At 35.7% G+C, this 12,958-nt stretch overlaps 1 pseudogene; it reads right to left on the reverse strand.

Annotated features, from left to right (window-relative positions):
• Window positions 1–1,981: 1,981 nt before the first annotated feature.
• On the reverse strand, window positions 1,982–3,340 carry LOC143613199 (transcription factor FAMA pseudogene; annotated as a pseudogene).
• Window positions 3,341–12,958: the final 9,618 nt, after the last annotated feature.

The raw sequence follows: 12,958 nt of genomic DNA on the forward strand, positions 1-12,958 counted from the left end.
TGTGTATTAGTCTTATATTGCATATATACAATAGTGTGTATCAAATATGTACAATAGTGTTGTATTCTATGCAATACAAACACTTTTGCATATATGCAATTCATACAAACATGCGCACTATACCGACGAGGTTACCGACAAGTTTTTTTTTTGAACCAATAACAACATATAAGAATAATATAAAAAAAAGAAACTTCAAAATTTTTTTTTTTATAAAAAGTGAAAAATAGTTTTTTATGAGTTTTTAAGTTTTCTCTTTAAGAGGAGTTTTCACTAGATCCCACCCCTATATATATATATGGGTGGGATCAAGTGAAAACTACTCTTATAGAGAAAACTTAAAAACTTCTAAAAACTATTTTTTAACTTTTTTTTGAAGTTTCTTTTTTTCCCATTATTCTTATATGTTGCTATTTGTTCCAAAAAAAAACCTTGTCGGTAATCTCGTCGGTGTAGTGCACATTTGTAATAGTGTACATTGCATATATGCAAAAGTGTTGCATTGCATAGAATATAACACTATTGCACATATTTGATACACACTATTGTATATATGCAATATAAGAATAATACACACATCGAATACACATTAGTACGTATGTGTAATACAACATTAACGCACATGTGCACTACATCCACTTTTATTTTATTATTTTTTTTTCATATAATACGACACTACTACACACATACAATACACAAAAATTGAATATATATCATTAAATACTATTAAACTTAAAAATACACAGTAATACATATGTGTAATACAACGGTATCGCACAGTAATACGTATGTGCATTACAGCGGTTTTTTTTTTAATTTTTTTTATATTTTTCGAGCAAAGGGTAAGAAATTATAAGAATAATGGCAAAAACAGAATTTTGAAAATATTTTTTTATTTTTAATTAAAAATATATTTATAGGAGTTTTTAAGTTTTCTCTCTAAAGATGAGTTTTCTCTTGATCCTCTCCCTATATATATATATATATATTGGATTTTAATTTTATTTATTGTAAGAAAGTTAATAATTAATATACTTGAGATTTGATGATAAAATGGTTTCACAAATAAATAATATGTTATAATCCGGTTTAAAAGCTATCTGGGTTTGGTGATACCCGTTACCCTTTTATTTTTTTTATTATAAAATTGTTTCTTAATTATAAATAATATCTTTTATTTTTTAATAAAATAGGATATTATTTTTTAGTATATTCCTATTTTATAGGATTTTTATATAAAATATTTGATAAGATTAATTTTTAATATAATGAGATGTTATAACCCGTTTAAGAGCTATCTGAGTTTGGTGAGACCTTTACCCGTGAATTCGGGTCAAATGCATGAGAAGCCTTTATTTACAAATAAAACAATCTGAATATTTTGTTTTTTAATATTTATTTTTGGATTTTAATTTTTTTTATTTTAAGAAAGTTAATAATATACTTAGGGTTTGATGATGAAAGGGTTTCATAAATAAGTGATATGTTATAACCCGTTTAAAAGCTATCTGGATTTGGTGACCCATGATCCGCTTATGTTTTTTACTATAAAATTGTTTATTAATTATAAATAATATCTTTTTCTTTTTAAATTGGATATTAAATTTTAGTATATAACTATTTTATAGGATTTTCATATCAAATAATTGGTAAGATTAATTTTTAATTTAATGAGATGTTATAACCCGTTTAAGAGCTATCTGGTTTTGGTAAGACCCATACCCATGAATTTGGGTTAAATCAATGAGAGGCATCCATTTAAAAATCAAGCAATCTGGTGGCTTCCATAAAAAAGAGAGGCGACCATATCACGACATAGGGTTTCAGTTATATATATTATGGATATAGATAGATTCCTATATAGAGTATATATGCCCTTACAATAGTATACTTTATGCTTTAACATGCAATCTAGAGGTCACCTCGTTCATTAAATAGACTGAATATATAGTGCCACTAAAGATTCTAAATATAAGAAGCATCAAGTACTCGTATTTTCAAGCACAAAACTAATGATTTGTTGTATGGAATTCGCAATATCTTCGGCTGAAAACCGGGCTTCACTAGCAACCTACACGAATGAATCCGGACATTAGCGAAAACAAGATTTAGAAAACACAAATATTTAGATGTGAAGACCATGAAGAGATGCATATATATTTTGATGGTACCTTAACATTGAATGAGTAGAGCACAGTTTGTTCAATGGTGGTGATGTTGGTATGAAGGATATTGAACTGTAAATCTTCAAGTGCAGCAATAGTTTTAATAAGCTGACCAGGCCTTCTCCTACATAAAATCTTGATCGTTGCATCAAACCCTAATAATCTCACTTCAACGTCAGCCAAACACGACTTGCTCTCCGCCATCTCCTCCTTTAGGCCGTCATCGTACTCCGCCAGCTTCATCTGATCATCAGGCAGCTGTGGGTAGAACATTGCCACCGGCAGGCCTTGGTTGGCTTGCTGCGTGATTGGTAGAGCCGATGAGTCACCTACCACTCGAGGAGTCTCACCATAAAGTCTACGCCTTTTTTGTGACTCAAGACACTGCAGGAGTTGCTCTAGTTCTCTCACGAACTCGATTGCCCCACCGATAATTGATGCTTGATCACCCTATAGTGTGTTAGCAATATATACGAAAGGAAATATATCTGTTAGGGTTTATCGTATAACCTTTTGTATTACGTTAATTTACTATATATATATATATATATATATATATATATATATATATATATATATATATATATATATTTGATTAATAGTACATAATAAGAGTCCTAAAAGTTCAGAATCATCTACAGATGAATAAATTCATACCCGTTGAACATAAGAGCCGGGCATGAGAGTCCGTAGAACACGTAAATGCTCGTTCATTTGCTTTCTACGGTTTCTTTCAACCGCGACGTGAGTCATTCTTTGGCTCTCAACTTCTTCACTAGTCTTTATAGTTCTTGGTCTTTTCCTCTTATTCTTGCCTTCCACAACTAGGGTTTTATGAACATCTTCATCGATATATTGAAGTCGGTCCGACACACCTTCCAAAACCCTAGCTTCTTCGTCTCTTTCACCTCCTCCGATCACAATTTGATGCTCATCCAATAGAGATTGATGATCTTGATCTTGACCAGGCCTTTCATTTAAAACCGGGAACTTTAAGAAGTAAACCGGATCTATCCTTATTTCTTGATCTTCATGATGATTGTGAGATGTGTTTTTTTGATTCAAAGCCAACTTTGGTCCAAGATCTGCAAACTGCATCAAATAGCAAGCGCCCGGGGTCCGTAATCTGATGCTAGTGTTTCTTCAAATAGCAAGCGCAATCGTTGTGTCAACATATCATTAATTGAGTCAAATGTCGTCTAGTCATTTTAGTAGTTTCTAACAATTATATTTAGCGATTGCTAAATATTACCATTATTGGTTAATTAAGTTGATGTTTTTACTATCTTGCTTAAAAGAAATAAACAGACTTTTAAATTTTTGTCCAATGCACACTACACGTTATCATTATCTAGTGTTAAAGAGCTGTGGTTATAACCGTTATATTATTATTATTGTAATTATTAATTTATTATATATATATATATATATATATATATATATATATATATAGCGTTAGGTTAAAATAAGAACCCATTTGAGTTATGAAAACTCTAGAAACCTATTCTCAATCACATGTTTTTAATTAAACATTAAATCTTGTGGTTCACAATTAAAATTAATAAAAAATGTTAATATAAATATAATTTTTTCTCTCTTCTAAAAATATATAAAAAATTAGTAAAAAAATGTTAAAAAATAGCAATTTTTTTTAATGTTTCGATGTTTTGTATTAAATGTTACAACATATATTACATGTAAAAAAAAAAAAACAATGTTACATAGGGTTTTCGCGGGTGTACACAACTCAAGTGGGTTTTCATTCTATACTTTGCCTATATATATATATATATATATATATAGAGAGAGAGAGAGAGAGAGAGAGAGAGAGATGGAGCCTGTGGAAGGATTAATAAACACCTCACAAGAGCACCTCACAAATTTTCACCACCTTTTTTCATTAATGTGATCACAAGCACACAACGCTCATACCAACATCACCTTCTCTTTTCATGACACGCTTAATTCATTAAGACGCTCGCCTTTTCAACATTTGAAATTTCAAATCTTTTGTTAGCAATTTGATGATCATGAAAGATATTATAGGATCCTCTTTAAAGCCGTCTTAACATCCTTGGTTGCAAGCGTGTGTAGGCTTGATGCTTCAAATGAACAGTTTTTGCAAAGCCAGTGACAAATAAGATTTTTGTCATGATATTTCTGTTTAATTTGATCACGTTCAAATTAGTATCATCGACATATCCAAATGAGGTTAGTAGCCCATTGACAAAGAAAAAACCTTCAAAACACCAAAGAGTTGGAAGGTCTTAAATTCAAGTCTTCCAAACGACAGAAATTCACTGTTCAATAAAAAGTATCATCCATATATAGCCAGTCAAGTAATTAATTATAGGGTTTCCAATAAGATTATACCACCCATGATTTTAACCATCTTTCACTGCAAGGCCGATTACCAAGGTGTGATCTGTAGGTAATAACACCATTAAATGGAGGTCTGAATATCATTTGGCGATTCAGATATTAAGTCAAATACAAGCTCCGACCATCATCAATCCATGATAATGATAAACAATGTATCATCCGTATTTCATCATCTAATGATAAGTATACAAGTGTATAAAAAGTAAATTTTAAAATAAATTTTTAAACAAACATAAATGAATAAGGTGTTGTATTTTTAAACTAAGGAAGAGTTTTGGTGATTACCACATACTTTGAATGAATGTCCTAAACAGCGGGTTTAAACTTTAATTAGGCCCAATAGATCACTGTTCACGCTTAACTAGGCTTTTTCGAGAGGGAGCTAATTGGGTTTTTTCTAGATAAGTCTTTTGAACATCCACTACTACTAGCAATATTGCACTAGCTTAAATCTTAATTTGTACATCCTTTGCTTATCATCATAAACATTTAAGCAATAAAGCTTAAGATAAATAGTACAATATGCATAAAAGTATAAATTAATACTAAAATGTATAGTTTTTAACATGATTATAATTTATTGAACACTGTAACATATTTTTCTTGTTAAAATATTATTTTATGAGAGACTATAATTATCGTCCCAAAATTCACGTTCTGATATTTTATAATATATTTCTCATGAATAATGCCAATAAAGTGTAACTTATATAGCAAAATGGCTACTTGTAATATTTATAAACAAAATCTTTTGAACTTGACATGCCAATTTTAAAAAATTTCTTTCATTTGACTTCACTTTATTATAAAAACAAACACTATCTTTTAAAAATTGTGTTGTGAAAACTTTGTAGTAATAAGAATGAAATATTCATGTACTTTCACTATATTAGGTTATTCTAAAATACAAAAATAATGTAATATGGGTATGTAGTCTAGCGATATCAAAATATAAGAAAGTGTATCTCTTCTTATAAAATTGAGGTTTCAATTTTATGATGGCAAGCATGTAATTTTAGAAGTATATTTAAAGAGTGTGACAGCCGTAAAAACGACTGTAATATAAAATTAATAGATTTAATATTTGTCGAAAAGGAACAAATTGTGTAGCCTAGAGATTAAACACGGAGCGTAATAGAAAATTGTATAGACTTTCATACTTTTTGTATTAGGGCTATTTGTTGTGGGGTAGAAAATGGCGTCATCTAAGTCATGTAGGCTGGTTGGCGCCATGAACATCGGGCCGAGTCTCACTAGACGACAACATCCCCTAGTCACCGCCATCTCTATCACGGCGCCAAGAGGAAGTATGTTGTGAAATTTGATGCAAATTTTGACGGTTCCATGCACTAGTTGTTGCTTAACGGCTAATTTCTATAGAAAAAGTTAATTAATTTTATTAGATACAATATATATACCCACCACTAGTCGTTGCACCGAGGGACCGAAGGAGAGACCATCGATTGAGGCACCACTGTCTCTTGAGCTTAAAGAGCTACCTCCTCATTTGGAGTATGCTTTCTTGGACGGTGAGGCCGATTTGTCTGTCATCATTTCTTCTCAGTTGACGGATGATGAGAAGTCGAGGTTGGTTGATGTGCTCAAGGCACACAAACAAGCTATTGCGTGAAAACTCATGGACATTCAGGGCATCAGCCCGAACTTTTGCACACACAGGATATTCTTGGAGGATGAGTACAAGCCTATAATCCAATATCAAAGTAGGCTCAACCCTAACATGTCGGAGGTGGTCAAGAAGGAGGTTATCAAACTCCTCGACACTGGCCTGATCTATCCCATATCTGATTCTTCATGGGTGAGTCTTATTCAGGTCGCCCCTAAGGAGGGAGGGATGACAGTTGTCACTAACGAGCGAAACGAGCTTATTCCGACTAGGACAGCCACAGGTTGGCGGGTTTGCATCTACTACAGGAGGCTTAATGACGCTACTAGGAAAGATCACTTTCCTCTTCCGTTCATCGATCAGATGTTGGAGCGTCTATCGGGACGACAGTTTTACTGTTTTCTTGATGGATTTTCAGGTTATTTCAAGATCCCGGTCGCACATGAGGATCAGGAAAATACCACATTTACATGCCCATACGGTACCTTCGCGTACAAGCGTATGCCTTTCGGGTTATGTAATGCTTCGGCTACTTTCCTGCGTTGCATGATAGCGATATTTCAGGACATGATCGAGAGTTCCATGGAGGTCTTCATGGATGATTTTTCGGTATACGGGGAATCTTTTGATCAATGTCTTTCTAATCTTGAGAGGATGATGAAGTGGTGCATAGAGACGAAGTTGATGCTAAACTAGGAGAAGTGCCACTTCATAGTGACTGAAGGCATTGTGTTTGGGTACAAAATTTCGCGAGACGGTATTGAGGTAGACAGGGCTAAAATTGACACCATCAGTGGACTTCCTCCACCGACTAGTGTGAAATCCGTTCGTAGTTTTCTCCGGCATGCGGGTTTTTTATCGTAGGTTTATCAGAGATTTTTCTAAGATCACCCGGCCCATGACTCGCCTTCTAGAGAAGGACATCACATTCGACTATGATGCTGATTGTCTGAAGGCGTTTGAGTTTCTCAAGGGGCAGTTGGTTAATGCCCCTATCTTAGTAGCACCCGACTGGAGCTTACCCTTCGAGCTCATGTGCGATGCTAGTGATTTTGAAGTTGGTGCTGTTTTAGGTCAGCGAAAGGACAAGCACTTCCACCCTATCTACTACGCGAGTAAGACCCTAAATGATGCTCAGGAGAATTACACGATTACAGAGAAAGAGTTTCTAGTAGTGGTCTTCGCGCTAGACAAATTTCGTTCTTACCTCGTGCTGTCCAAAACCATTGTTTATACTGATCATGCGGCATTGCGATACCTTTTTGCCAAGAAAGATGCCAAACCTCGTCTGATACTATGGATTCTCTTGCTTTCCGAGTTCGATATTGAGATTAGGGATAAAAAGGGAGCAGAGAATGTTGCTGCAGATCACTTATCACGTTGATGATGGTGAGAGTGAGATTTGAGAGAGAGCCAGTTTTATGTGTGAGTGCTGAAGAGGAGGGTTTGCCATGGTTCTCTGACATTGCGAATTATCTGGTCGAAGGAGTGGTGGTCAAGGGCATGAGTTATCAGCAGAGGAGGACGTTTTTCGCAGATGCCAGCCACTATATATGAGATGCACCGTATTTATTTCGTGTAGGCGCCAATCGAGTGTTGAGAAGGTGTGCGGTAGGGAAGAGGGCCGTGAGATTCTTAGACATTGTCATGAGGGTTTGACTGGAAGCCACCATGGTCCGTCTTCCACTGCTAGAAAAGTTCTAAATTCCGGTTTTTATTGGCCATCGATTTTTAAAGACTCACACGAGTTTGTCAGAGAGTGTGACACATGTCAGCGCATTGGTAACATCTCATCCCGTATTGGGATGCCCCAAAACCCTATTCAAGTTTGTGAGGTTTTCGACGTTTGGGGCATTAATTTCATGGGTCCGTTCCCTTCTTCTCGAGGGAACTTATACATCCTCGTGGCTATCGATTGCGTTTTCCAAGTGGGTTGAGGCTCAAGCCTTCCCCACTAGCGACGCCCGATTTGTAGTGGGATTCTTAAAAAGGTTGTTCTGTTGGTTTGGTACTCCTAAGGCCTTGATCAGCGATAGGGGCACACATTTTTGCAATGCCCATATGGAGAAGACGTTGGCATGGTACAGGGTCACCCATCGGTTGTCCACCGCCTATCACCCACAGACGAGCGAGCAAGTGGAGAACGCAAACTGAGGCGTTAAGCGAATTCTAGAAAAAACCGTCGGCAAGAACCGCAAGGACTGGTCCGATAAGTTGGATGACGCACTTTGGGCTTTCCGCACAACGATTAAAACGCCTATTGGGACTACACCCTTTAGGATGGTTTACGGGAAGGCGTTCCATCTACCAGTTGAGTTAGAGCATAGAGCATATTGGGCGTTGAGATCCGTTAATCTAGACCTGACCCAAGCTGCAAAAAACCGGTATCTCCACATTCATGAGGTAGAGGAGCTGAGAGATGAGGCGTACGCGAGATCTTGGAGTTATAAAGAGCGTATGAAGGCGTTGCATGATCGGAAGTTGAAGAAGGTGAAAGAGTTTAAGTGTGGGGATCTAGTGTTGGTTTATAATTCCCGTCTGAAGTTATTTCCAGGTAAACTTAGATCAAGATGGGGAGGACCGTATACGGTCAAGGTGGTTTTCCCGCATGGTGCTGTTGAAGTTCGAGATGTTGATGGGAGCCCGTGGAAGGTGAGCGGCCATAGGTTAAAGCATTATATTGGTGGGCCGGTTGATTCGGTCGAGGAAGACGTGTTTCTCCTCGACATCCCTAGGTCGATTGATTGATAGGGATAGGACCTCGGGTGAATACCCAAGTGTAGAGTTTGTATATGTTTTTATTTGTTTTTCTTTTATTTATTTTTGTATTTTGAGTAAGTTTTTAAGTTTTAGAGTCTGTTTGATGTTTGCTTTGGGTGCTTTGAGCTTTGTTTTGCAGGTTTGGATGCTAACGTTCGTACTCAATCTCCATTCGGACGGGGGCATTTTAAGCTTATTTGATTGTAGAGGGGACCCAAAAGCCGCGGCCGCGAATGAAATGCTATACGGTTGCTTTATCGGAACATGACATACGAAGATCACTGCCATATTACCAGGGGAGTTTGTTCTATTTTCTTTATTAATTTTTTTTATTTTATTTCTGCTTTATTTTTGTCTTTTTCCTATCTCACATTGAGGACAATGTGAAATTTAAGTGTGGGGATGGAAAACTGGCATTTTTTTAGGTAGTTAAAAAATAATAATAATAAATAAAAAATAATAATACTAAAAAAAATTTAAACAAAAAAAGAGAGTATATATTTATATAAAATAAAAAACAAAAAAAATAAATAAAAAAGTAAAAAATAAAAATAAAAAAATGTGTCCCTTGAATTATATATTTTGCAACAAAATGGAAAATGATAGAAAAATTGGTGATTGGTTTTTAAAACTACTAATATATATGAGATAAAAAAAAATAGAAAGCGCACTTAATTTGGGATGTGTCGGTAGACCCAACTAGCCTTGATAGGTTTCCCCTGATTATTATTAATATACATAATAGTCATAAACCTTGTGGGTTCTCATCTTGAGGGGGGGGATAGTAAAGCTGAAAATTCAATAAGGCATCGCGAGTATTACTGTAATTTGACTACCTTAAGCTGGTGAGAATTACATGCACTTAAAAAATCTAGCACGCCACTTTGTTTTATGAAAGTAAATAATGAGTGGTGGTGCCCCGCCATGTCCAAATTTTATACGAGCTTAGAAAAATAGTTATATATTTAGGTAAAACATGCTTAAGAGCACAAAATTTTGTTGCACGAACATTAAAGATGTGCAAATATTTTGAAAGTAAAGTGAATGAGAAAGTTATGAAAATGCCAAAGAAGCATTCACTAAAAAAAAAACAAAAACAAAAACAGAAAAAGAGGCCAAAAGGCACATACTAGACGGGGCCGAGAGTATACGTGTTACCAAGGGGTTGGTGACTCTGAGGATACACTATTGGGGTTCAAGGTTCTTAGTTGATAAATATTTTTAGGAAATCCTAAGGGAGGAGGCCTAAGACCGTCATATACTGGGTTGCAGCTCAGGTGAAACAATGTTGGGCCGAAATCAGCTAATATAGTTTTAGGTTTTGGAATTGCTTGTACGACCTCATTTGACCTTTGATTCATATAAATTCCACCCAAGTGCATTTTCTTCTTACCATTAAAAGGTTTTTTAGCTTACGGTGATAGGTTGAACCAGTCTGCTTCAACCCAGTTTATATTGTCTTGATTATGCTTGAGATGGGGGTAAGCAGATCTGTAACTCTTTAGGTGTGAGACCCTTAAATTTATTGATATCACTTGAACTTAATCATTAAATATGATGGGAGACTTGATAGGTTGGTGACTGGGTTTAAGTGGACAACAATATCGGCAATCGTGGTTTTTGCGTTTATCTATGCTTAAAAGATAACCTAAATGTTTTGAAAATCAGATTTCCGATTATGATTCCATTGCAAATAGCTTTTTCAGGGACGAAAAAGATTTAAGTGTGGGGATATTTGATGTGGTTTCAATTAAACATATTATTATATAAAAATTCCCTATCTTTTAAGTGATTTTGAGCCAAGTTTTTATTAAATATTATTAATAGTTGGTTCGTATGTGAGTTTGATGGTTTCTAGAGCCTATGAGCTAAAATAGAGCGGTTTTACTAAACTTGAGACCGACGAATGATGGATCGAGAATATGTTATATATTACTAATTTTTATTAGTATTATAATTAACTAATATATTCGTTGGATTTGGCAGTAAACACCTGGCCAAAATCTTTTTGATGATAGAACATTAATTTTCTTATACAAACTTGGAATAGTTTATAAATTCAAATATTAAGGTGAATGTTTGATTTATATGCCACGCAATACGGACTTACATGCCTTTCATTCAAGGTGTTTGGGATTTATGATGATGCCCCACCTTTGTAGATCTATCTTTAACCCCTTAAATTTGTATATTTTTCATCAACCTTTGGTTGATCTACAATCATTTTGAGCATATTGTTAACTGTCATGATTAAAATATTTATTGGGTTGACCAAACACCAACGGGCTTGTGTGTGACCCGACCTTTCATCCCTTTCCTTACGCAAGACTTAATTATATTTACAAGATCCTCAGATGTACCACATAGAACAAGTTCAATTAATTTCAAACAAGTCAATGGCCAGACCGACTTTTCATTCTCTTGGGCTGAGCCTACCGACCCTTAGATTACAGGGTCTATCTATTTTTGCTACAGTACCTTACGTGTGTTGATCTTACTGTTCACATGAAGATTCATATCATTTCCCACGTGTTGGTGCATAATGTCAGTAGTTCAGTGTCTAGTGTCTGTAATTGCGTTTGTAATATTTTATGTTTTGTATAAGCGAAGTTGCTAACAAGTTCGCTGATATGGGCGAACTTATTAGACAAGCGAAGTTAGTGACAACTTCGCCTGAACATGCCAGGCGAAGTTGTCGTGATTATTCAAGCCATCTGTTACGGCTTATTAATAAAAAATTCAGTTTTACAGTTTTCGTGTATTCGAGTCAGAGAAAGTCTGTAATCAAGTGATCTTCGTATCACGTGTTTAAGGTTGGTATACAACGTGTTTGATTATCGTGTGTTAATCGTATTGTTTTCTATACTCGTAACGTCTTACGTAGGGATTCCGCACCTGCGTAGTACGTGATATCTCGTGTAGATCCGGCTGGGAACCTACAATTGGTATCAGAGCTCTTGCTCGATTGTGTGGTTCGGGATTATCACGCGGGTATAGAAATCGTTCCGTTCGACTATTCGCGGGACGAGTTTTCTGAGTTTTAGTGTTATACTCTCCTCCTACAAGCTTAAACAACCCATAACACCTTCACAAACCTCGAAAAACCCAGAAATCTAATCTGCAGAAGCTTCGTGTTCATCAGGCGAAGTTGCCGTCACTGTTACTAGGGTTACGGCGAAGATATAAGGTTAAGCGAAGTTATCCATAACTTCGCCTACCTCTTCAAGTTCGCTTACCTCAAGCGAAGTTACCCACAACTTCGCCTACCTCCCAAGTTCGCTTAACTTAAGCGAAGTTATTCTCAAGTTCGCCTATCCAGCGAATTTAAGAAAGTGAGCGACGTTACAAATTCACGCGAAGTTAAGCTTTAAGCGAAGTTATCCGCAACTTCGCCAACAGTGCTGTTTGAAAATAAAATTTTTTATTTTCGGATTTCTTTGAGTTTAGAGAAAGATGTCTTCGATAAACATTACTGAACTAGGAAAGATGGAAGTAGAAGCAGGTTCGGCTACAAAGGCACCTAAGATGCTCAAGAAAACTGATTATGTAGCGTGGAAAGATCGTTTTGAACAATATGTCAAGTATCAAGATGCCAAGATGTGGGTGTGTATACAAGATGGTTACATTCCACCTACTACTGAGTATGAAGGTCGTGATCAGATCAAGAAGTACAAAGAGATGGAAGATGAAGAGAAGAAGATGTATGAGGCAGAAAGTAAAGCTCATGCAGCAATTACAATGGCTCTTCTACAAGAAATTTTGCACACTTTCAGAAAGTACAAGACTGCTAGAGAACTTTGGGAAGCTCTTGAAAACCGTTTTGAGGGCAATGTGGGAATTCGTGCTTCGAAGATTAAACTTCTAAAAACCCAATTCTCTGTCTTCAAGTATCTGAAAAACGAATCACTTGATGATATTATCACCAGATATTATCATCTGATAACTGAACTTAGCACCTATTCAATTGCATACAAAGAAGATGAGATTGTTGAGAAGCTTCTTGATGCTCTCCCACCAAAATGGGAGA

Source organism: Bidens hawaiensis, unplaced genomic scaffold (genome assembly GCF_021521415.1).
Source record: "Bidens hawaiensis isolate Kalapana, Puna unplaced genomic scaffold, B.hawaiensis_p1.1 tig00036804_1, whole genome shotgun sequence".
In the NCBI taxonomy this organism is placed as follows: domain Eukaryota; kingdom Viridiplantae; phylum Streptophyta; class Magnoliopsida; order Asterales; family Asteraceae; genus Bidens; species Bidens hawaiensis.